Source organism: Mirounga angustirostris, unplaced genomic scaffold (genome assembly GCF_029215605.1).
Source record: "Mirounga angustirostris isolate CCGP_5_RB_7025 unplaced genomic scaffold, mMirAng1.0.hap1 SCAF_4, whole genome shotgun sequence".
Taxonomy (NCBI): Eukaryota; Metazoa; Chordata; class Mammalia; order Carnivora; family Phocidae; genus Mirounga; species Mirounga angustirostris.
Genome location: NW_026991712.1, coordinates 99,821,234 through 99,847,724, shown reverse-complemented (window position 1 = coordinate 99,847,724; position 26,491 = coordinate 99,821,234).

Here is a 26,491-nt window from a genome sequence, read left to right as displayed (position 1 = left end):
CTTAAACTGATCTTTAAACCATTTAGCAGTGATTTCCAAGTATAATTGCAAAAAGCTTCAAGTTATTTTGCTGCTTATTTGTATCGGGGAGTTCTCAAAGCAGAGTACAATTACCTTTAAGTGGGAAAAGTGTGCCACCTTGTGGTATTTAACTTCAGTGATTCAGTTCAACTCTCTCCCAAGTGACCCTGTGTCTGCCCTTCTTTCCCAGTATTCTATGGAATTAAGACAAAAGGAAAAATACTTTCAATACTAATTTTTTTTTAAGTAAACTCTCTGCCGAACATGGGGCTCGAACTTACAACCCCCAGATCAAGAGTCCCATGCTCTAATGACTAAGCCTGCCTGGTGCCTCTGTTCAATACTAATTTTACATAATTTGAAATACTTGCAAAAAAAGATTTGGAAGCATCAGAGACTTTTACCCTATTTAAGTAAACTGTTTTCCTTTAATGTGGAATTAATAAGACTGTCAGCTCTGTTCTGTGAGGATTCCTACTAGAAAGGACTGGGTGGTCAGCATGATAAATGGCTTCCAGAGGGATGAGGCTAGACAAAGATAGCGGAGTATCAGAGCCTCTTCAACAAATGCAAAGAATCTGACTGGGTCAAGGCTAAGGCACAGGAGTAGGGAGCAATGTGACATTTCTGGGAAAGACCATAAAATGCCCATAGCTTAATTTGACTAATTCCAGCCAGAGTCACATGAGAATGAAAAGGAGATGAACGGCAACAGGGCAGGCGAAGAAGAGTCCACAAAACGTGACCAGCACAGGAAGGGCGCAATAGGTAAATGGGCAGAGCATTGATGGCTGACTTCCAAACAATTTGTATAAAAAGCATGGCATGCTGTGGTCTTCAAATACTAGTTGCAAAGAGGTGAAACATCTACCGTACAAATTTATGACCTCTGGCTCCTACAAGCTTGTTCTGCAAGACCTCTGGAAAACGCCTATCTGTTCCCTATTGCGGGTTATCCCTGAAAGAGGGGCATCCTCTACGGCGAGCAAGCATGTTAGCCAGTTAAACCACCTGGCATCCTTGAAGGGACGGCTCGAGATTCCACCTTGCACGACGCTCCTCCCTGACCTCCTGTCAGCAGCTAACACACAGGACCCTGTGTAACGAGGTGCTTTTGTTGGCATCTAGCTGAGGGAATTTCATTTGGAATTAGTCCTTGATACTCAGCGACAGAACTGAGCCCCTGGGGTGGAGAGCAGTACCCCTGAGAGCTCAACTGCAGGGTGTGATGTGCGTGAGGAGACTAGAGTTGAGCAGAGGAAGGGTTGGGAGGAGCTGTGGAAGAGTCACTGCCATCTCCAGGGCATGGAAACCAAACTTAAAGCCACAGTGCTGTGAGGACGTGAAGCTTCTAGACCATGGAAACAGTTGGAGGCAAACTCTTGTTCAGACCAAGGGCCAGGGGTGTTCTAATACCTGGTAACACACATTCCACACCTACTCTTGGCGGTGGGCTATGGCCCTATTTTTCCCTCTTAAGAACTGCCTCTCCTACGCCACCACACTTTTCATTACCATTCAGTGCAGGGAAATTCCTTGGAGCAAAGCCATCTTAAAAGCTGAGGCCTTTCTTTACAAACCCTGCAGTCCATTCCAAGGGTTCTCCTAGAAGGAACAATCCACCCCCTGAAAAAGGCACCGGTTCTTGCAAAACTGGAATCTACTTGTAGTTCCAGTTATTGTGAACCTAAGAACCTTTGTTGTCTCGAAGGAGTGAGATGGGAGGGGGTACAAACAGTTCAGGGACACTTTGTCCTTAGTCTGCCATAAGAAAAAAGTGATCACTTTAATTTTTAAAAAAATTATTTGAGAGAGGATGCACAAGCAAGGGGAAGGGGCAGAAGGAGAGGGAGAAGCAGGCTCCCTACTGAGCAGGGAGCCCAATATGGGGCTTGATCCCAGGACCCTGGGATCATGACCTGAGCCGAAGGCAGACGCTTAATGACTGAGCCACCCAGGTGCCCCAAGCAAAGTGATCATTAAAATGAATGCAAATAGATGGAAATGAATTTATAAAATACATTGCTAGTGATAAAGGAAGCTGCATCAAAAGTCAATACCATTTATATAAAATAGTATCAGAAGATAGACATTTTAATCCCTCGGAATTCTGAGGAATGGTGGGCAGGGCTGCTGTCTTCAAGAAAGCATTGAATGAGGTGCAAGGAGTTTCCAAAGATGGTGTCGGGAGCAGGTAGTAAGAAAAAAGCATAAAGATTATAAAGCTTACTTTAGTGTCTACATAGTTCTGAGTTGTCTTCATCTTTAAAGTTTACTTTTACAATTTCTTTTAGATGATAGAAAAACGAGTTTACAGTTTTTAATTGGTAGGGTTGTTCTTTTGGGTTTGGGAGGGATACTAGAGGTAAGATAGAAACCACCATCAAACGCCTTAAATCAAGTTTCAGCCAGAGCTGTCAACTTCTTCCTGTTGCTCACCAGTCTCTGCACCCCAAGGCTTCTCAAACCAGGATTTGGCACTGGTTTTATAACAGGAAATTTGTTTTACCTAACATATAAGGGACACATACACAAGCAGGAGTTCCCCTACAGGAAAGCAAAGGGAAGCTCCTTTTAAACATCTCCCCCAGAAAGGGCCTAATATGCAGCCTGCATGGAGGAAAAAGAAACCTACTGATAGCAAAGCATGATTCAAAATTTTAAAATTCCCTCATGTCCCCTTTTCACAGGAAGCTGCTGGAAAATAAAGGAGGGATGAAGGGGAGGTGGCCATCAAACACTGCCCTCTGGAGGGTGGGTTTTACATGAGTGGGGGAATGCACTGGGAGGGGAAGGGAGAGCAGAGAGCAAGTTGAACAGGGACAGTGAGGACACCTGGGTGGCTCAGTCGGTGAAGCGCCTGCCTTCAGCTCAGGTCATGATCTCAGCGTCCTAGGATCGAGCCCCATGTCAGGCTCCCTGCTTGGTGGGGGGCCTGCTTCTCCCTCTCCCCACTGTTCTTACTCAAAATATTTTAAAATTTGAGAGTGAGAGAGCATAAGCTGGGCGGTGGGGGAAGAGCTTGATGCAGGGCTCCATCCCAGGACCCTGGGATCATGACCGGAGCTGAAGGCAGACGCTTAACCCACTGAGCCACCCAGGCGCCCCTCAAGTTGTTTTAAAAAGAGTGGCTGGAGAGGACTCGTCTTTATTTCAGTAGGTCCCCACACTGAGACACCTGAAATCTGGCTAGAACTTTACACAACTCATTTTGTATATAAAGCAGAGAAGATACTGTAAAAAGTAGCAACCCTAAAGATTTTGTCAGAGCACAAGCAGGGGGAGTGGCAGGCAAAGCAGGCTCCCCACTGAGCAAGGTGCCCCATGTGGGGCTCGATCCCAGGACCTTGGGATCATGACCTGAGCTGAAGGCAGACACTTAACCCGACAGCCACCCAGGCGCCCCTAGGGTTGCCACTTTTCTTAATCAGGTATTGGATGTTCGGTCCCAACCTTAAAGGACTGTTCACTTTCTAGACCTGCAACATGCCCTGCTGTGAGAACTGGCTGCCTAGATAAGAGGATGAGCCCTTATCTAACACTGCTAAGATTAACACAGCTACCTTACAAGGAACATTACTCTGGGCCAGGCAGTCGTCTTAGTGCTTAAACTCGAGGCAGTTATTGCTCCCAGTAGACACAGAAGTGAGCTAAAAATTCCCCTAGCAAACCCAGCTTTGGCTGGGTTTACAACAATAAAGTCTCTAATTGCTTTTGTCCATTTAGAATGATCTCCATTTCCATGCTGCTAAAGGGTAAGTGTACATAGCTTTTTTGTTTATAACAAACTGCCAACTATGGACAAAAACAGCTGCCTCTAGTCTATACTTTAGTGGAACACACATCCACCTTATCTGTGGCCACTTTTCCACCTCAATTCCCGGAAAGCTCAGTGGTTGGCAAGGCTGCAAAGATTTACTAACTCTACAAGAACATCTGACACCTGGCTTAGACCATTAATGAACCTTTCCACGTACAAAGGTCTGTATCAAAATAGAGGGTGAAGACAAATAAAGGATGTAGATCCTGATGTCGCCAGAGACATGCGAAACAGAGTAGCTCCATCACCCACAGCTATCATATGAAAAGGTTCTCAGGAAGGGATGAAGCTTGAACAAAGTAATCAATTAGCCTGGAGGACAACAAGACAAGGGGGCTTGGGCTTGGGCTTGGGCTTGAAACCTTGGCTCTAACAGATGAGAAGGAAGCCATATGCAGAAGTCATGCAGAAGCCTAGAAAGATGGGGGCCTTTTGTTGGGGGGAGGGGAGGGTGTAGCAAGAGTATGTCTTACAGGTCCTATGCATTCGATGGAAAAATCCGTCTAGAAAGGTGGGGGTGGAGGGACTGAACAGTTGCTTAACAAGAGATTATGTGATTGGATTCTATTCTTGAGTCCCTTCATTCCCCACCCTCCTCTTCAAATCCACTTTCTACTTATCAACCCTTCAAAAAAAACCTGAGAACTATGGCCCCAAGAGGCCGTTCCCAGGCACCCACCCCCCACAGCCAGCCTGCCCCTGGTTAGTGAGGCTACGCCTGCTGTGCGCAGATCGGCAGGTGGCCGAAGGTCCTTCGCTCCTTGTTCCTTCCCGGGAGGACATGGACTGGGCACGCATCAGCCCAGGAGAAACTACAACTCCCAGCTTTCGCGTGGTAAGGTGATCCTTCCATCTGCTCAGTAAGAAGCATAACAGTGGTATAGAACCAACCTTACCAGAAAGCTAGCACATGCCCTGTCCCTTTCTTTGCTCTTTCTCCTTGGAATAGGATTTGGAATATTCAAGTGGTAACAAAAACCCAAAAACACCTTCATCCCTGAGGTGCATCAGAACAGGACAGCAGATGAATAGGTCCCTTTAGGCCAGAGTGTGGTCAGCTAACCTCTATACTCAGGTCTCTCATTTAAACCAGTCCCCCCCCACCCCCCCAGGGTGAAGCTGTTCATTCGCAACTGCTACAACAACCCCAATTCCACCCAGGAAGCTGCCAGGGATGAGGCTGCTCTTATCTTCAAATACTTCCTGTATGTTTTAGGCAAATATTACAGTACAGGTGAGCATTTAGCCCAAAGGAGGCAGAAACTTCTGAAACTACTTATTCCCTGGGAAAAGGTTTTATTTGACAATCCAATTTGCTTTAAGAATGTTTAAAGTCACATCCAACTGGGTCTAACAGAAACATGAACAAGCGCATTTTGCAGCCTCTCCACCCCTGCAAAAAGCATATGAAAAACAAGGTTAGAGAAATTCAAAACCAAGTTGCCCAAACTTACGACTCCAGCACAGGGCTGATTAAATGTTCATCAAAGAGGCGTTGTGTTTGGTAATCAACCAACTCCACCTGCACCGCACTTTGATCTCCGTTCAGTCGAAGTCCCTCAGCAAGTACTGTTCTCAGCTTCTCCATACTACCGGCCACCAAGTGGTTCACCTTCGGATAAATAATGAGTCTTTCCAGGGGTACATAGAACTTCTCTCCCACACTGTAAGGTTTGGGGGACTGCTCTATTTCGGCCCTTTGAGCGTCTGTTAATCCAAACTGTGGGGTACAACTGCCAAGTGGTACCACTCGATTGCCCTCCCTTTTCCTCGGACCCTGGAGAAACCTGCTTTTCATTAAGCCGACTGCTTTGACTGACTCACTACTCAGAGTAAGCCGGAAGTATTTGCTTTGCTGTAAACTCGGGTATGAGGTGGTGTAAACCTGAAGGAAAAATTGGAAGAGGTTTCACTTCATTAGTAACTTCTTACATTATGAACTGTGTATTAACTATACATATCAAATCCTACTAGCTATGTGTGCCACCATGTAATGGGAATCAAGCCTCAAGCACAGTCATTAACTATATGATCTGCTTTAAAAATTCTAATGATCGGGGTGCCTGGGTGGCTCAGTCAGTTAAGCATCTGCCTTCAGCTGAGGTCATGATCCCGGGGTCCTGGGATCGAGCCCCGCATGGGGCTCCCTGCTCAGCGGGAAGCCTGCTTCTCCCTCTCCCACTCCCCCGGCTTGTGTTCCCTCTCTTGCTGTCTGTCAAATAAATAAAATCTTAAAAAAAAATTCTAATGATCAAAAGTCTCCCAAAGCCAATTTTTTCCACCAATTCACACCAACCCAATGTTCCTGCCTGACATTAGAGGGAAATGCTTAGGAAGGCAATGTGCTTATACTTCACCATACCTGCTGAAACCCAAAGGGCCTGAGAAGCTTGGAGGTTCAGCTGCAATACTCATTTCCTGAGCCACACTATGGAGGAAGTGCTGCTGATCCTAACAGATTACAATAGGGGGGTCACTGGCACATCAGCTTGGAGGCTTTCCAGGACTTCTGATCTTTCTCTGTAATGTGCTTTGAGACATGGCAAAAGGCCAGGTGGTCTCCAGGGCGAAGTAGATAGACCAACCCTGAAGGCAGTTGTGGGTATGAAGGATTCTAAACTCATTTACATTTATCTCTACAGTGGGGACCCCTACAGAGTTCACCATCCTAACCCACATGCTTCTTACCCTGGTCACTACCTCAAAGAATACTCACAACTTCATAAACGTGTTCCTCTGGGACGTGTTCCTCTGGGACGTGTTCCTCTGGCTCGGAAATGCTCCATTCAGTCGCCTTTGCTATGTTTTTCTGGAAGACCCCTATCTGGGTACAGTATCCAACATGCTCAGCTCCTGCTGGTGGATCCCCCACACCAGTGAACTCTACAGAGTAATTGTACAGTTTTGCCACATCCAAAGCCCTAAAATCAAAAGAAACGCATTTTTGAAAGGTATGGTTAAATTAAAAATCTCCAGTAGAATAGAAAATACAATGAGCTAAAATACTTCGCAACTTGCAAATTCTTACAGCAATACATAATGCCATACAGGGTTTGCTTACTTCTGAGGGGCTTTAGGGTCCTGAGTCAAGTTTCCAGGTAATCACAAAAATGTGGAGACAGGGAAAGTTATGGAGCAGAGTGTAGGCATGAAAAAGGAGAACACAATGGCTACATACGCAAGTCCTATTTGGGTTTGCAATCATGCCAGAAACATGACCATCTGTCCATCTGTCAAGGAACACTTGTGCCAGGGTATGAGGCTCACCCTCACTGCCCTACACACACCCCCTTCCTGTTTTGTTTCATCTCCACACCAGTACTCCTACTCCTGACTTCATATCAGAAGACACCTGGTGCCCCACTTTGCTTAGCTGCCTGAGACCAAAAACTTCCATTTATTTTGCCCAAATATGGTGGTCCCTTTTATTAAATACCAAGCTGAATTTTGGGAAATTTTATTAGGATAAAAAACTTCAGTAATGTATAGGTATTAAGATTGACTTCCTGTGGGGTAATCTCCCCCCACGCCCCCCAACCCCACCACAAAAGTCACAAAAACATTTACGAACTCACCACGTCTGAAATTGCGTTCTGTTCCACTCAAATCTGTGATCTGGATCTCTAAAGGTTGATGCTGGAAACAGGGGATTGAATTCAGAGTTTGGTGTGCTGATGACAACCATGCCAGGAGAAAAGTACCCAAATACGACTTCAGGAAACTTGGCCAGATCTTCAGAATCTAAGTGTTCTATCCTGAAATGGTCAACGGGAAAGACAATGCAATTATTTTCCTAGTTGATTTAGCAAAACAATCTCTACATTTATCCCTTCTGAATCTTTGTAACGGTACTTACATGACCTAAAACCAACTATTCCTAAATACTCACCCTGCCCCTGGACCATGTTGCCCCCTCTTTCAGGGCTCTCTGGGCCTCACTGTCAGTAACTAGAAAGTATGAGCATAAGTATAAGCTCCCCAGGAGGCCTGCAGTGCTATGTGACTAGAACACATGCCCCACAAAAGTTGTGGGTTTAGGCATCAGATCCCAGTAGATTCTCACCCACACCCAAGGACCAGATCAGCTGCCCCAGTAGAGGCGGCCACTAGACCCAGTGAGCCATTTCTATCCTGATGCTGTATGTTAATCTAACCCACTTCTATCTTTGCCTTAAAGAGGAACAGGAGAGGGGCGCCTGGGTGGCTCAGTCAGTTAGGCGGCTGCCTTCGGCTCAGGTCATGATCCCAGGCTCCTGGGATCGAGCCCCGCATCGGGCTCCCTGCTCAGCAGAGAGCCTGCTTCTCCCTCTCCCTCTGCCTGCCGCTCTGCCTACTTGTGCTATCTCTGTCAAATAAATAAATGTAAAAAAATAAATAAATAAATAGGAACAGGAGAAGCAATTTGACACTGAGTATGTACCTGAAAAATGTAAGGGTTTTTTTTAAGATTTTTATTTATTTGACAGAGAGCGAGCGAGAGGGAACACAAGCAGGGAGAATAGGAGACGGAGAAGCAGGCTCCCCACCGAGCAGGGAGCCCGACACGGGCCTCAATCCCAGGACCCTGGGATCATGACCTGAGCTGAAGGCACCCAATGACTGAGCCACCCAGGTGCCCCAAAAAAGTTTCTAAAGACACAACTGATACAATTTTTAGGGCAAATGTGCCCATATATCTCCCCATAACCACCACAGCTCAGCAGGCTGGTGATGGGAGGGAAACATAACCTCTCAGACCGGTAAGAGGAAGACACATAGGTAAATGACTCAGGAGCTTCAATTTGGCTTCTTTGCAGCATCAGTGCAAATACTACACATCAAAACATGTATAGTTAGAGCTATAATGCACTTAGAGTGCAATTTATTGCTTTAAATTCACACATGGGAAGAAAAAAAAAATCAATGCATAAGCGGAGGAAATAGAGCAAAAATCTGAATCAGAAAAATCATATGACCCAATAATCCCACTCCTAGGGTTAAATGAAACTTGTGTTCATGCAAAACCTGTTCCATGAATGGTATCAGTTATATTCATAATAACTCCACACTGGAAACCCAAATAGCCTTAAATGCTTGAAAAGGTGGCACATCATACAAAGGAATACTCAGGAATAAGGAACAAACTGCCAAGAAATTAGATAATTTTATAGTGTTCTCAAAAACAATGCTGCAAAATGGATGAGTGGGGTGAGAGAAAGTTGTGGCCACAAAGGGGTCAGCCCAAGTTTGTTTGGGGGTTAATGGAATGGTTCTGTGCCTTGACTGTAAGTTACATTAAACTACATGTGTTAAATTCCACAGAAATGTACCTGTGCTCAAATATATTTTTAAAGATTTGTCAAAGAGAGGATTCATGAACACAAGCGGGGGGGAGGCAGAGGGAGAAGCAGGCTCCCTGCTGAGCAAGGAGCCCGACATGGGGCTCCATCCCAGGACCCTGGGATCATGACCTGAGTCAAAGGCAGACTCTTAACGAGCCACCCAGGCATCCCTGCTCAAAAATACAGTGTTTAAAAAGTAGGGGCACCTAGGTGGCTCCATGGCTAAGCGTCTACCTTCAGCTCAGGTCCCTAGGATCCAGCCCCGTGTCCTGTCGGGCCCCCTGCTCAGGGGGGAGCCTGCTTCTCCCTCTGCCTCTGCCTCCCCCACCCCGGCTTATGCTCTTCCTGGTGCTCTTGAGGTCTCTTGTGCTCAAAATCCTTAAAAAATTAGGAAAACTTTAATAGGTGAGTCTGGATACAGGATATTCCTGGTGCTATTTTGCAGCTCCTCCATCTGTAAATCTGAAATTAAAGTCAATCCCGTCAACCTGCTTTACAAATAATTTTGATTACAACTTAAATCTAGTTAGGACACTCAATTTACTGAGAACTAATTCAGATTTGTCTAATAAATTTATACAGTAAGAATCAATTTTAATACTTACAATTCAATACATGTTATCAAATCAAATCCACACAAACGGGAGTCTTTTTGTACAGCAGAACCACGGTACAAGGTTATGGTCAAATCTAGTTCCCGAGGAACGATGTACCCCCCCACTCCTGGAGACAACCTACCCCTGCAAAAACAGAAGGGAAATTAACACTATAATCTATTCAGAATCTCACCAGCTATAGAATTCTGATGATCTGCTCCTCTGATCAGTGTCTACCTAAGTGAGTTTTCCATGACTTGAGGTAGTAAGCATGAGGTCATAGGGTAACTTCCTCATAGATTACTGGCCAATGAGAACAAGATTGAATACTGCCGATTCTCTCGCCATTTAATACTTTTGGTCTTCCAGCTCCCTTTGGATCAGTGATTAGCTTTCTTTAGAAGAAAAACAGTCCTGGGCGCCTGGGTGGCTCAGTCGTTGAGCGTCTGCCTTCGGCTCAGGTCATGATCCAGGGTCCTGGGATGGAGTCCCACATCGGGCTCCCTGCTCGGCAGGAAGCCTGCTTCTCCCTCTCCCACTCCCCCTGCTTGTGTTCTTGCTCTCGCTATTTCTCTCTCTGTCAAATAAATAATAAATAAAATCTTTTAAAAAAAAAATTTTTTTTTAAATAAATAAATAAATAAAAAGAAGAAAAACAGTCCTGAAAAAAATCTGCAAGTCAATATATATGAGACTGGAGAGCTGCTCAGGCTTAAATTGAGAGGTCTGGGACAATTTCAATCCTCTAATGAGTTCTCCTGGTGTCCAGCATTTTGCCATTGAAAATTGAATCTGCAATGCTTTGTCTACTATAATTTAACAGTCTATACTTTCTACGTTAGTAGGAAAAACTACTGTTATCATTCACAATGTTATGGCACAGTCATTCAGTGAGCTTGAGGCTCTCAGTGCCAATCTTAAAATAAGCTGTATAAAACTTGACACTTCCGGGCGCCTGGGTGGCTCAGTTGGTTAAGCGACTGCCTTCGGCTCAGGTCATGATCCTGGAGTCCCCGGATCGAGTCCCGCATCGGGCTCCCTGCTCTGCAGGGAGTCTGCTTCTCCCTCTGACCCTCCCCCCTCTCATGTGCTCTCTCTCTCTCATTCTCTGTCTCAAATAAATAAATAAAATCTTTAAAAAAAAAAAAAAAAAAAAAACTTGACACTTCCTCATAGTGCTACTAGTTTTAGATTAATGCACAATACTTTCAGAAACTTGGTATTACCCTCCCCATTCAAAGGGTCTGGCAGCAATATCTACTCCAACAAGATATTGAACGCAGCGGTGATATTTCAGCATCCATAAAAGTGTGGCATCACCGAAGCCCAAGTCTGCAATCTACGGATGAAACAGAACATTGAAGACATTATTGCCAGAAGTCAAATAGGACCAAAAACTTACAGAGTGTAAGTGGTTATCAGAATTACCATATAATTATGTCAAGATCTTTTTGGTAGAAAAAAGTACACAAAAAGGAAATTAATCTGAAACTTAAGGGAGGAGTGGGCAGGAAATAAGCTGTTAGTGTTTGGACTGTAAGAAAGGCATTCACATGAGTGCCTGGCACCCAGAACACCCTCAGGGTCTGGCACCCAGAGAACCCCACATGGTAGGCAAGTACCCTATAAAACAGAACTTTGAACCTCTGAGCGGCTTCTAACTTAAGACAAGGGTGCCCGATCTTGACCAATGTTTTAGGGATTTATATTCAGTGTTGTTAATCTAATCCCCTTAATGTACATTTATATGTATTCTTAAATGGATTTCTTAAGTATGCACTAAAGTCTTCATTAACCACTCTCACCTAAATTTGATTCCCACTTTAGGAGGAAAAGAAAATTAAGACTTAAGTTTAATGGCACCCAATCCCAAAGATATCCCAAATCAGCTTCTAGGGTAGCTAACTGGCTCTAATCCAGCCTTAAGGGGCTATCTGCAGATTTTAACTATTTTTGGATACTCAGACATGAAAGATACCATATTATCCTAAGATGCACAAAGTGTTAAATCTGGAACAGACTAAAGTTTACCTCAAAATTCACTCTATCAGAAAACCAATTACAGCATTTACTAAGTTGCTTCCAAAAAAAATTCCCCTCTGGAAAAAGGGACTATAACTATACCTTAGCAATAGGCACATTCAACCTATATTCAATCCAATTTTTCCTCAGATGTGTTTCATTTTTTTACCTTCAGTATTTTAGGTAAACCTTGCAATCTACCACAATATTGCACCCTTAGCCACACGCAGTAATTTTCCTTTCTGAAGCTGGTATATTTATGGGACAGTGGGAGAAGGGTTACATAGCATCAAAAAAAAACCTAATCTGGGCTCCTGGGTGGCTCAGTTGGTTAAGCAACTGCCTTCAGCTCAGGTCGTGATCCCGGAGTCCCGGGATCGAGTCCTGCATCGGGCTCCCTGCTCGGCAGGGAGTCTGCTTCTCCCTCTCACCCTACCCCCTCTTGTGCTCTCTCTCTCTGTTTCAAATAAATAAAATAAAATCTTTGAAAAAAAAAAAAAAAACTAATCTAGGGGTGCCTGGGTGGCTTGGTTGGTTAAGCGTCTGCCTTCAGCTCAGGTCATGATCCCAGGGTTCTGGGATGGAGTCCCACATCAGGCTCCCTGATCAGCCAGGAGTCTTGCTTCTCCCTTTGCCTCTCCCCTCCAGCTTATGCTCTCACTCTAAAATAAAATCTTTAAAAAACCTAGTCCAAAAGCAAACTACAGCCTTAGGAAGTTTTAAACTGCTTTTTACATAGTATACCCAATTTCTTGTTAACCAAAATTTAGCTCAAGCTTCTCCTTCCCACAGACCCCTGAAATTTACCCTGCCCTCAGTCTGAAGACAGAAGCAGCCTGTATTTAAGGCCCCCTCCTAGAAAACAGGATAGCCTTAGATTAACACATTATACTCTCCAATCACACCACTTTTATCCCACTCCCCCACAAATCAGTTGTTTACTCTAGAGAAAAACCTTTTTCCCCTTTTTCCCCAACTATTGATGCATGCAGATCTTATGGTCAGTGTTCTCCCTATTGCACTAATCCCTTTCCTTCCTTGCAACACATCTTCAAATAGTCTCTGCTTACTTGCCAAATCCTTAAGTTTTTCTTGTATTTTTTGACTAAACAGTTGATAAGACAGTCTTAAGTGTTTGGAAAGATACCTACCTTCTTGAGTCCATGTCGATTCACTAAGTTTTTAACAAAGTAGTATCTCTGTTCGTACACTGGTGGTTTGAACTCAATCACTTTCTTGCTGGGAACTTCACAATTATCCATACTGTTGCACTGAAACAGAAATCATGTGCAACTTCAGGAATTAAGGAAAAACCAGCTTCATTTCCCAATTACTTGGTAAAATCCATTGGCCTTTCAACCACCTCTGTCCAAAAAAAAAAAAAAAATCACCCAGTGGTACTGCATTTCCTCCATGGTTCATCCAAGCCTCCACGGTCTTTTATCTTTTATTAAGTGATAATCTGGCTTTATGCTTCTGAGAGCTTAGAGTCAGCTGAAGGGAAAACTACTAATGCATTTAACAAGTCTAAGTCTCCTAGCCACAAGGGACCTTTAATGAACTGCCAAAGACTGGAATACAGGTAGGCAGGAGACTGAGACTCATTGACCAAACTAAAGTCTGGCTCCTCTAAGCCGTCTTCTGATTAGGCCTTGACCTGGACACCATCCTATCTTGGGCCTGCTTAGGCCAGTTTAGCAAGAATCCTACTAAGTCAATTTAGAGAATTCCCCACCCTTAATCTCACAATCTGATCAAATTCCTTGCCACCACCCCTTAATAATCTGATCCCCCTGAGCTGCCTTATCAAGAATCCTATTAAATTCTGCTTAACACCCAAAACTCATGGTCTCTTCCATCCGCTCAGCCCTTCTGCTCATGGCTATAAATCCCCAGCAGTTGAAAATGGGGGTTTTCACCATCTCTCCTCTACTACAATGCTCTTGTGGTGGTAGTCCTGACTAAAGACTTCCTTTTTATTTAAGTCTTAATAAGGCATTTTTAAGTGTTCAGTAACCACGTGTAGCATGTGGCTACCTATCGGAGAGCACACACTCCAAATGTGGTTCCCATTGGTCCTCTTTACCTGGATTTCCTTGAAATGCAGAATCTCAGGCCTCACCCCACACCTCCTCAATTCAGCATCTTTCGTGAACAAAATCGCCCGCGGATCCAAAAGCACATTAACACTACTAAAATACCACTTAAGAGTATTTTTAAAGTAGATTTTGCTACTTAAAATAACTGATACTTTTTTTCACTTCATATACAAATATGGAATTTTATCTATGTATATCCTTGTTCGATCCCATCCAACACCAAGAAATGCTAGGAGCTAAATTTGAGATTTTACTTTTAACTACTTCACAATCCATCTCAGGGATACCTCTTGAGAGTCATACAAGCAGGTTTAAGAAAAGCAGCATTACCTGTTTGTTTTCTTCCATTTTGTTTCCAAGTTCAAGTTTTCTTGACACAAAAAAGCCAATGTATCCTTCAAGCTCTATGAATCAGCAATGACCCAACTGTAAATACAAAATGTAAATACAAAACAGTTTTTTATAAAGGAGACTGGACGCAATAGCTGCCTAGATCAACAAGGGACAGAGCAAGCTTCCTCCCTTCTCTTTACCTGTTACCATCTAATCTAATCAACAGAATTTGCTTAATAAGCATGGCTTCAGATAAAACAGGCTCAGAAAGCCCATGTCACTTTTCACCAGGACAAACCTAGCTAAATGCAGTTAACTCCCCTTCTTCCCTTTTCCTGTTAGGTTTGATACAATCTGAACAATCCTATGAATTATGACTGTTTCATCAAAGCCCTCTCTCAAGTTTATTATCTGCTTCATCATTTTTTAATCAGGCTCCACCACCAACGTCGGACTTTAATTCATGCCCATGAGATCAAGAATCGCATGCTCTACCCCGTGAGACAGCAGGCACCCCCAAACTGCTTTTCAATCACTTCCTCATCCATGATCAAAATGAAATTTCAAGGAGGAAAAAAAAATGCCCGAAGTAACTGAGAAGCTAAAAACACTTCCGATATCCAGTTCGCTGATGGACTTGAATTTAAATTTTGGTTCTCAGCCTAAAATGTACACAACATGTCAATCACCAACTCAGAGGAGTTACTAAGTCGTATCTCTCCGCCCCCGCCCCCCCAAGCGACCTAACGTCAGCGTCCTCATAGCGCGTGAGTACCCGGTCCCCGCACGTCTTTCCCACGAAGGAGCACAGCAGCGGGGAAGGCGAAGCGCCGCGAACACCAGGGGCTAGTCCGTAGCCGCCACTGTATTTAACTCCAGGCCCCGCCCCTGACGCCCCCGCACGCACCGCCCCGCTGCGTGACGTTACCCGCCCGCGATCACACCTGCGGCGCCCACACCTGCGCCGCGGGCGCTGCCGCCGTCCGCTCTCGCCTGCAGCCCGACAGCCCTGTGCCTCCAGGTCCCAGGCTGCGAGGCGTCGGTTTTGCGTCTCTTAACGGCCGCTGTGGCGCATGCCCCGAAGCCATTTTGGAGGGGTCCCTCCGAACCTTGGAGGAGACCCCTGTCTCCGCCACGTCCCCCGCTGGCGCGCGGCTGCGACCCGGCCTGGGCCGCCGGGGGCCGAGACTGTGGGGCCGAGGCGGCGCCGCGCCAGGCGCGTCTGCGGGCCGCGAGCAGGGCGGCCGGCTCCGGCGGCTGTTGCGTTCCTGGCTCTCTTTTCGCACAAAGAACAGAAAACGGTCCCGGGCAGCGGAAGGCAGCAAGGCCAGCGGCGAGGCTGAGCGCGAGCCGGCGGCCGGCTTGTGTCCTAATCCGCCGTCTCTCAGATCCTAGGAACAATCCACAGGGGCCTGGAGGACACTCTGGACTGGGTAAAGTCGGTCCAGTAACACCTGAGCTCAGAAGAACGTTCTTTCAGCCCCCAGCCCTCCACCTGGTAATTTCTGCATGCTGGGGGTGCAACTGTGTGATCTCTTAGAAAAGTTACTGTATCAAGTCCTGCCCCTGCCAGACATCCAACCTGACACTTTATAATCAGTTATTTCTTTATTGTATGTGGTGGAGGAGTTTAAGGAGGGGAAGAGAAGATGCGAAGCTGCTTTCTTTGGGAAAAATATCTTTTTAGTCCATTGTAAGAGACTCAAAAGCTGGTGTTTGTTAATTAATAATCCGCTAATATACCGTAAATTGTGTTAGAACTGTACTTTCAAATGCTTAATACCACAATATGCAAAGGACAGTACTAACAGCTTTGGAATGTCACAAAAATAGATTTCACAATTCTTGTCTTTGGTGTTTTGAGCGGTCTGGTCTCATAGTAAAAAAACAACTCAAGCTTCACTGTTTGAGACGTTCCTATTGGCCTGGGGAAACTGCAGTTTTAGTAGACTGTCTTCATTAGAGGAGCATATTCCTTATTACAGGATATATAATTTAAACACAATCTTAAAAGTTAAGTGAATTCTACTTCTGGCTATTTTTAAATTCATTAAACAAAGGAGGCCATTAGAATGAGGTGTCACGAATGCCTGGGCAGCCTACATAAGCAAACCCAAACCTAAGCCTGTAGATGCCTCAAGGTTAAAACATGGAGACCTAAGAGTATACAATGGCAGCCACCTAGGCTTTCCCAAATAAGGTACCTGGTGAAGCAGTAACCAATCAAATCATTTCCTTGCTTGGCTTGGCATCTTCCCTATAGAAGTCTTTCCTCTAGTTCCTGGCAGTGGTTAGGACCTACCCGATCCAAATTGATGTTTGCTCCAATTCTTAAAAATTTCGATATGCTTCAGTTTATCTATTAACAGTTTATATGCAAAAGAATTGAAAGCAGAGACTGGAACAGATATTTGCACACCAGTGTTCACAGCAGTCACATTCAGAACAGCAAAAGGTAGCAACAATCCACATGTCCATCAATAGGTAAAAGTTGTGTATACATACAATGAAATATTGTTCAGCCTTTAATAGGAATGAAATTCTAACATGCTACAATATGGTTGAAACTTGAAGATGTTATGCTAAGTGATAAGCCAGTCACAAAAAGGACAAATACTGTAAGGGGGCAGGGAGAGGAGGAAAAATAATTTTCAGTGGCATACTTTTGGGGATATCAGATTTTAGTACTGTTCGTTGTCTTTGAGGTTTTGTTATCTACCTGCAAACTGGACTGGATCTTAAAATCTAGTTTTCTCCAATAGATACAGAGATTTTCAATTTTCTCCCACTCTTCTGACTTGGGATCAATAAGAACAAAAACTGTCGTTTTCCCAAAACCCTGAAAGCTGAAGTGGGATGACTTGATGTAAACTCTACAAAGTCACCACAACAGCTCATGTATGGACAGCCTTCATGCCTTCTTATGTGGGCCAAACCAGAAAGTTCACTGGAACACGAGATACCTGATGACATCACCAGAGACATTCAAACTGCAACCCAGGAGGATCTATGATTACCACTGCCTCTCCTCACTCTGACTGAAGCTGATTTAAGCCCAACATCTAGAAATCTTCTCGACTAACTGCCCTCTGGACCCAAAAACTCAGTTTATAGTCTGTTCCATTAACTTTTGTTTTTCCTTTGTTTCCATAGAAATGCCTCTTAATATTTTTTTTAAGATTTATTTATTTATTTGAGAGAGAGAGTGCGAGCACAAGCAGAAGGGGCAGAGGGAGAGGGAGAGATGACCTCAAGCGGACTCTGAGTGCAGCCCCTACTTGGGGCTCCATCGCAGGACCCTGAGATCACCACCTGAGCCAAAAACCAAGAGTTGTACGCTTAACTGATTGAGCCACCCAGGTGCCTCTAGAAATGCCTCTTACTAAATCCCTATTGATTGCACCATTTAGGCCTAACTTTGGGAGCTCACCTGAAATACCACCTTCTGAAATGAGGTACAGCTCTTGAATTTAATTGACCTAGTCTCAGGATTAAGAGACTGGTTCAATGAGATATGGGAAAAGCTACCAACTGAGCTTCTGGATATGAAAATTGAAGACGTTTCAAAGGCAAGAATGTGGGTAGTAGAATATGCTACCCCAAAGTATGCCTCTTGGGCATCAGGGTTGTTTTGAAATGATTATTTCCAGAAACAGAAGACACAGGAGAAGCTCTGAAAACACAATAGAAGTTACCTTTTTGTAAGAGAAATTTACATTTATAAAGGAAATCTGCATCTGTAATGGTGTTTCCCTCTTTATACCAGCCAAAGAAAGATGACCAAATCACAAGAAATCTTATAAATGGAGAAGACACACTGATTTAAATGTGCAAAACAAACCTTACCCTTGTTTACTGTGCTTTTCCTGGTTAACCTCCCATAACTGGCCTCCCCCAACGCCCCCACCCCAACATCTTCCTTTGTTTATACTGAAGATGGTATTTAAAGTGGTAGCTTGGGCTTCCTCTGGGATTTATTCATTCTTCCCAAGTATCTCCCCTGTTACATGAGGTATACATATTAATAAACTCTGTTTTTCTCTTGTTAACATGTCTTTTATTACAGGGGTCTCAGCCAAAAACTCAGAAGGGTAGAGAGAAAATTATTTTTCCTCCCCTTCAGTATGATTCCATTTATATGAGATACCTAAAGTAGTCAAATTCATGGAGACAAAGTAGAATGGTGGTTGCCAGGGCTTGGGGTGGGGGAAGGAATTGGGTGTTAATGGTTAATGAGTACAGAGTTCAGTTTGGGATGATGAAAGAGTTCTATGGATGGATGGTGGTGATGGTTGCACAATAGTGTGAATATACTTAATGCCACTGAACTATACACCTAAAATGGGAAGTTTTAGCATAACATATGGACTTGTCAAATCAGTATCTTATACACACACCTGGAAAAAAAAATTTAAGTGTTATATATATTTTACTACAATTTAAAAATATTTAAAGAAATTTTTTAGAAGTTAATAAATGGGGGTGCCTAGGTGGCTCAGTCCATTAAGTGTCTACCTTCGGCTAAGGTCGTGATTGAGCCCTGAATCAGGCTCCCTGCTCAGCAAGGAGTCTGCTTCTCCCTCTCCCTCTGCCCTTCCCCCTACTCCCCTGCTCATGCTCTCTCTTTTTCTGTATCTCTCTATCTCAAATAAATAAATAAAATCTTTAAAAAAAAAGTTAACAAATATGCTGTACAGGATTCCTGGACTTAGCGTTTTTGCCTTAAGCTGCTAGCTGGCTCATTTATGAACTTGAATTCTCCTGTCCAGCTCCCTCTCCAAATGCGCTTATTTCATCATTTTCCTGGTCTCCTATTCTTTCGGTGTGAAAATCATCCTTGGCTCTATCTATTTCCACCCTTCCCACGTTTGGACAATCACCAAATCTTGACCTCTTCAAGCTGTCAGTCGCATCTGTTCCTTCCAGTGGCCAGTACCCTTGCTTACCCTCTGTCATCATCTTGTTTCTCATCATGCCTAATCTTACCTTCTACCCCTAGATTCTAAGTCCCACTGACACTATGCTCTACACTTTCCAAATGAGTTTAAGTCAAACAAATAGACCTGTCCCAACCCACCGTACTTTCTTTTCTCTTTACCCTACATTATTTTTTTAAGATGTTATTTATTAGTGAGAGAGAGCATGGGGGGTGGGTAGTGGGGGGAGAGAGAAACAGACTCCCAGCTGAGCAGGGAGCCCAATGTGGGACTCAATCCCAGGACCCCGGGATCATGACCTGAGCCGAAGGCAGAGCCACCCAAACACCCCTACCCTGTATTATTTTTTGCCTTAGCACTTACTGTCATCTGATAACCTACATATTTGTTCATTTGCTTATTGTCTGTTTCCTCCCCCTAAAACATTAGCTACAAGGGACTCGGTTTTGTTAGCTGTTGTATCTCCAGTGTCCAGAACACTGCCTGCCTGGTATATTGCAGGCCCTCACTAAACATTTCTTGGATAAGTTAAAGAATTATTATATTTGATGCCTTTTGTCTGTTGCTTATTATTGTAAAATAAAGTCTTGGACTTTGGCCAAATAAGAGGAGGTCTCTGGGTGGATTCATGCACATCTATAGTAAGGGTTTCCATAATATTTCTAAACAAGTTTGTGTGTGTGCTTTCATGTATGTGACAGAGAAAAAGATACACACATAGATTATGTTCTCAACTTTCTACATGATTATACTGATTTTCTGTATAGTAAAAAAATTAATATTGATTTGACTATTACTCTCTAACCTTTGGAAATTTACTTACCCTCTCTGAGTGTCAATTTTTTCAATTGAAAAGTGAGAAATAAGATTACCCATTCAGGGATGCCTGGGTGGCTCAGTCGGTTAAGCGTCTGCCTTCGGCTCAGGTCATGATCCCAGGATCGTGGGATCAAGTCCCGCATCAGGCTCCTTGCTCAGCGGGGAGCCTGCTTCTCCCTCTGCCTGCCGCTCCCCCTGCTTGTGCTCTCTCTCTCTCTCTGACAAATAAATAAATAAAATCTAAAAAAAAAAAAAAAAAAAATCTGTGCTGTCCAAAGTGGTAGCCGGTACCCACCTGCCACTATTGAGCATTTGAAATATAGCTGGTGCAACTGAGGAGCTAAATTAAAAAAAAAAAAAAATTACCCATTCAAGGGATGCCTGGGTGGCTCAGTTGGTGGAACATGGTGTCTGCCTTTGGCTCAGGTCATAATCTCAGGGTTCTGGGATTGAGCCCGGCATCAGGCTCCCTGCTCAGTGGGGAGTCTGCTTCTCCCTCTCCCTCTGCCCCTTCCCCTTGTTTGTGCTCTCTCTCTCTCAAATAAATAAATAAAATATTAAAAAAAAAGATTACCCATTCAAGGAACCGCTGGTTGGCTCAGTTGGTGGAGCATGTGACTCTTGATCTCGGGGTTATAAGTTCGAGCCCCACACTGGGTGTAGAGGTTATTTAAAAATAAAATCTTAAAAAAGAAAAAAGAGGGGCGCCTGGGTGGCTCAGTCATTAAGCGTCTGCCTTCGGCTCAGGTCATGATCCCGGGGTCCTGGGATCAAGCCCCGCATCGGGCTCCCTGCTCAGCAGGAAGCCTGCTTCTCCCTCTCCCACTGCCCCCTGCTTGTGTTCCCTCTCTTGCTGTGTCTCTCTCTGTCGGATAAATAAATAAAATCTTTAAAAAAAAAAAAAAAAGAAAAAAGATTACCCATTCAATAACTGTATACAGTGTACCTATTATGGACCAAGTACTGGTTTGAGTGAAAAAGACAGATAAAGGTCCTTCTTGTGGCTCTTCCAGTCCAGGAGTTGTAGGTATGTAACAGGGGCACAGGGATGCAAGAGCACCTGGCTCTGAGGGTCCCAAACAGACCAGGTTCAGCCACTGGCCACTGACAAAATCCAAAGGCAGAGAGACAAGTGGCGGTAAAACAAAGGAATTTATTTTAGTGAGGTCAACACTAAGAAGACAGTGGACTAACTTTTCAAAGACTGTCTCCAAAGTGCTGAAAATACGTCTGGGTTTATATGAGGAAAATGCGGAACAAAGGTTGGGGGTACATGTAAGTAGGCAAAAAGGGTCAGGTTGATCACTGTCTTGGGATCAATCACTCAGGGCCTTGCCGATTTAGGGCAGTCCTTCTTACTTGAGGGGTAGTTTCAGTACCCACCAAGGGATGCTTTGCACGCAGGGTCTTTTGCCTGAGTTAAGAGGTAAGCTGGAAAGAACTCAATTCTAAAGTACAGACAGGTCAAAATGGAGACAGTTGAGGTCCTCTTTCACATGTCTGCCATGCAATAAGTGACCAAATGTTTGTTTGTTTTAAAGATTTTATTTATTTACTTGACAGAGAGTAGCAGAGGGAGAGGGAGTGGCAGACTCCCCGCCGAGCAGGGAGCCCGATGCGGGGCTCAATCCCAGGACCCTGAGATCATGACCCGAGCAGAAGGCAGATGCCTAACCGACTGAGCCACCCAGGTGCCCCTATAAGTGACCAAAAGTTATCCTGCATGCTAGGTTGAGCCTGACGCTCAAAATAGGATGAAATATTTAGAGGTCTTGGGAGAAGATTATTGTATTTTACATGTAAAAGGAATGTGAACATTTTGTGGCCAGAAGGAAGATTATGACAGATTAAGATGCACTAAGATGCACAGGCAATTCTTTCTGTCCACAGGTCCTGTCCCAGTGCTTTAATATAACCACCTTTTTGCACCTGGGGTGGGGGTGGGTGGGTTGGGGGGAGCTTAAGATGCACAAATTCTCTGACACTCCTATCTATAAGTGGGGTCTATGTCTTCTCCTTTCGAGTCTGAATGAGTTTCATGATTTTTACCAATGAATGTAATACCAAAGTGTCAGTTTGGGGCCCAAGTGTTAAGAAACTAGTAGCTTCAACTTAATGTCTCATGGAACTCCCACTCTTGGAATGCAGGCGCCATGCTGTGAAGAGGAAGCAACCCCATGAAGAGGCCCACCGGGAGAGAAACCACAGTTCCCCTCGTCCCCACCCACTGGCTGACAGCATCAACCTAGTTTTGCTAGGCTTGGGTGACCTGTTTTGAAGGAGAATCCTCCAGACCCAGATAAACCATTTTAGCTGAGGGCTACTAGAGCAGCTTTGCCCACATGCACAGAGAGCTGGAAGCATCTTAGAGTTTACATTCCCCTAGGTAGCAATGACTAAACAGTATGGATGTATAAAAGTCAGCTTCCTAGGGGCGCCTGGGTGGCTCAGTCGTTAAGCGTCTGCCTTCGGCTCAGGTCATGATCCCAGGGTCCTGGGATCGAGCCCCGCGTCGGGCTTCCTGCTCGGCAGAAAGCCTGCTTCTCCCTCTGCCACTCCCCCTGCTTGTGTTCCCTCTCTCGCTGTCTCTCTCTCTGTCAAATAAATAAATAAAATCTAAAAAAAAAAAAAAAAGTCAGCTTCCTAGGGGTACCTGGCTAGCTCAGTTGAAAGAGTACTGTACTCTTTTTTTTTTTCAGATGGTAACAAATGTTTTATTAACAACAACAACAAAAACGGCAGAGGAAATGAATAGAGATTGCTGGGGAGATGAATTTAAAATAGGGGGTCAAAGGGGCGCCTGAGTGGCTCAGTCATTAAGCGTCTGCCTTCGGCTCAGGTCATTAACCCAGGGTCCTGGGATCGAGCCCCACGTCGGGCTCCCTGCTCCGTGGGAAGCCTCCTACTCCCTCTCCCACTCCCCCTGCTTCTGCTCCCTCTCTTGTTGTCTCTCTCGGTCAAATAAATAAATAAAATCTTAAAAATAAAATAAAATAAAATAGGGGGTCAGAGAAGCCCTCCTTGAGAAGGTGACATTTTGAGCAAAGACTTGAAGGTCGGAGCATCTTGGAATATTCAAGGAACAGCAAATAGTATAGCTGGAGCAGAGCAAGAGGGAAGGGCAAGGTAGAGCATGCAACTCTTAATCTCGGGGTCATGAATTCGAGCCCCACTTTGGGTGTAGAGATTACTTAAAACATAATAAACTTTAAAAAAAAGTAAATCTGTAAATAAATAAATGTCAGCTTCCTTGCCTCAAGTTAGAGCAAATGGGGTATAATTTATACTCCAGAGTTCCCCTGAGGTATCAAGCTACTATCCACAGGACTTGAACCGAAATTGCACTACTGCCTGTTTTCCTCCCAGTCCTGCTTCCCCTCTCCCTTACCAGCTTCTCCTAGGAAGATCACTTGCACCTAAATCTTCCTAATGATCTGGCTTCGGGAACCGGACCTGAGACAACCACTCTGGCTGGTTGTTGTTGTTTTTGTTTTGTTTTGTTTTTAAGATTTTATTTATTTGTCAGAGAGAATGAGAGAGAGAGAGAGAGAGAGAGGCAGGCAGAGAGAGAAGCAGGCTCCCTGCTGAGCAGGGAGCCCGATGCGGAACTCGATCCCAGGACCCGGGGATCATGACCTGAGCCGAAGGCAGACGCTTAACCGACTGAGCCACCCAGGCGTCCCACTCTGGCTGTTTTGTGGAGAATGAATTGGAAGCCAGAAGAGTGGAAGCCAGCTGACCATTTAGAAGGCCAGTTCAGTAAGTCAGAAGAGGTACGACAGTGGCCCAGATTTTGTGACAACAGTGGAGGTGCGACGATGCGCGCAGAGTCCAGATGAACTTCATAATGATACGGTTGCTGTAAGGGGTGACAAGGAGGACTCAGGACTATTTCCCAGCCTTGCGCACGTGTGCTCATGGTGGTGGCACCAAGTGTGGCCTCAACCTGCAGAGTGACACAGGCAAGTTCCTGGGCCTGTACATGCTGCAGAAACACTTTGCCGGCAACTGCATCATCATGTCCAACCAGAAAAACACAGCTGAGGTTGACAAGATGACAGGCAGGTCAATAGGCAGTTTAAAATCTATGTTATCTGCAGAGCCATTTTCAGGAGAGACGAGTCGGATGACTTATCTGGCCAAGGCTGACAGCATTATCTCAAAGAACTTCTGAATGGGGAGGGTCACGGATGTGGAATATTTGTCATAAATAAATTGTGGCACTCCCCCACCCCCAAATATTTACCACGTTCCTGGTATGATCAACTGGAGGATGGAGGTACCATTACTAGGTGGAAAAGACTATGGAGGAAGAAGATTGGAAAGGATTGAAAATCAAGAATTCAATCTGAGATATACCAACTTTGAGATGCCTAAAAGACATCAAGTAGAGATTAGAAAGTTAAATGGGTAAAAGTGCAAGGTTACATCTCAATCACTTTTTTTTTTAAGATTTTATTTATTTATTTGACAGAGGGAGACACAGCAAGAGGGGGAGCACAAGCAGGGGGAGTGGGAGAGGGAGAAGCAGGCTTCCCGCAGAGTAGGGAGCCAGATGCAGGGCTCGATCCCAGGATCCTGGGATCATGACCTGAGCCGAAGGCAGACGCTTAACAACTGAGCCATCCAGGCACCCCTTGAATATTCTTGTTAACTTGGGATGAGCTCTCCACTCTAAGATAACTATAGCTCAATCCTGTCACCACTAATCTCATAGACCTGTTAGGATGTGCCAGGTGGGATTTAGGGACTCCCACACAAACAGAATTCTGATTATCTGAGTGATACCTAGGACAATTCTGAGACTGGTGAGCAGATAAGGCTTCTCTGCACTCATGACCTAGACTTCTTTTTCTTTTTTACATTTTTACTTACTTATTTTTTTATTAAGTAAACTCTATTCCCAACATGGGGCTTGAACTCAACACCCTGGGATTGAGAGTCGCATGTTCTACCAACTCAGCCAGCCAGGGCCCCCTTCTTTTTATAAAGAAACACTAGCATTTTATTCTCTCTCGTGCTGAAAACTGTCAACAGATTCCCAGAGCAGGAGAGCATTCCAAACAGACACAAGGAAAAAGCTGTTTCAGGTAATATGTTGAGGGTTCCCAAGATCACTCTCAAGTTTGGGTAACTCAGTAGGAAGACTCACAAGACCCAGCATATAGTGGTAGTCATGGCTCTGATTTATTACAGTGAAAGGAAAGCACAATCAGCAAAGGGAAAAATACATGGGGCAAAATCTGGGGCAAGCCAGGCACAAAACTTCCAGGGTCCTCTTCCAGCTGAGTCCCAAAGAACGTGCTTAAATTCCTCCAATAACAAGTTGTGATAACTCACAAATGGCACGTAACCAGGGTCCTTTTTGGCACAACCATTGCTCCTTTTCTTGGTCACCTTGGCATCAGGACCCAAAAAAAAAAATTATTTTTAAAGATATTTTATTTTTCAGAGCAGTTTTAGGTTCGCAGCAAAAATGAGCAGAAATTATAGTGTTCCCATAAAACCCTTGTCACCATACTCATAATATTACTTCCTAGCAATATTCCACATCACAACAGAACATTTATTACAATCAATGAATCCACATTAACACATCATTGTCACCCAAAGTTCATAGTTTACATTAAGGTTCACTCTTGTTATTGTATATTCTAAGGGTTTTAACAAATGTATACGATGTGTATACACCGCTGTAGTATCATACAGAGTATTTTCACCGCTCTAATAATCCCTGTGCTCCATGTATCTCTTGGAAACTGCTGATCTTTCTGCTGCCTTCATAGTTTGACTTTTCCGGATGTCATACATTTGGAATCATACAGTAGCCTTTAGCGAATGGCTTTTTCTACATAGTAATATGCATTTAAGTTTCTTCCATGTCTTCTCATGGCCGGATAGCTCATTTCTTCTTAGTGCTGAATAATATTTCATTGTCTGAATGTACCACAGATTATCCATTTACCTACCTGGTTGTTTCCAGGCTTTGGCAACTATGAGTTAAAGCTGCGAGAAACAGCTATGAGCAGTTTTTAGGCGAATATAGCTTTCACTTCTTTTGGATATATACGCAGGAGGGCAATTGCTAGATCATAGGGTAAGAGTGTGTTTAGTTTTATAAGAAACTGCCACTGTCTTCCAAAGTGGCTATTATCATCAGCAATGAATGAGAGTTCCTGCTGCTCCATAGCCTCCTGACCATTTGGTGGTGGTGGTAGTGTTCTGGATTTTGGCCATTCTGAGAGGTGTGAAAGAGAACTTCAAACTTGCTCCCCTGTGCCCCAGCTACAGACGTGTAGTGGTATCTCATTATTTTAATTTGCATTTCCCTGATGACATATGGTGTTGAACATCTTTTCATATGCCTATTTGCCATCCTACATTTTCTTTGATGAGGTTGTCTGTTAATCGGTTTGTCTGTGTTTTTAATTTTAAGTTTTATTTAAGTAATCTCTATACCCAACATGGGGCTCGAAATCACAACCCTGAGATCAAGAATTGGATGCTCTACTGACAGAGCCAG